The following is a 322-nucleotide window of genomic DNA, read 5'->3' as shown; positions in this document are numbered from 1 at the left end:
GCTGCTGCTGCTGCTGCTGCTGCTGCTGCTGTTGGGGCTGCTGATGCTGTTGGTGCTGGTGGTGGTGGTGCTGTTGCTGTTGCTGTTGCTGTTGGTGGTGGTGGTGCTGCTGTTGGTGCTGGTGGTGCTGCTGTTGGTGCTGGTGGTGGTGGTGCTGCTGCTGCTGTTGCTGTTGCTGTTGGTGGTGCTGCTGTTGGTGCTGGTGGTGGTGCTGCTGCTGCTGCTGCTGTATTTCGGGTGTATGGACATCTGTTTGTGTTCCTCTTTTCCTATTTTTTTTTCTTTACTTACATTGTTGTTTTTATTATTTTTATTTTATTTT

This window comes from Eimeria mitis, genomic scaffold (genome assembly GCF_000499745.2).
Source record: "Eimeria mitis Houghton genomic scaffold, Emh_scaff826, whole genome shotgun sequence".
NCBI lineage: Eukaryota > Apicomplexa > Conoidasida > Eucoccidiorida > Eimeriidae > Eimeria > Eimeria mitis.
This window is presented reverse-complemented; position numbering follows the sequence as displayed.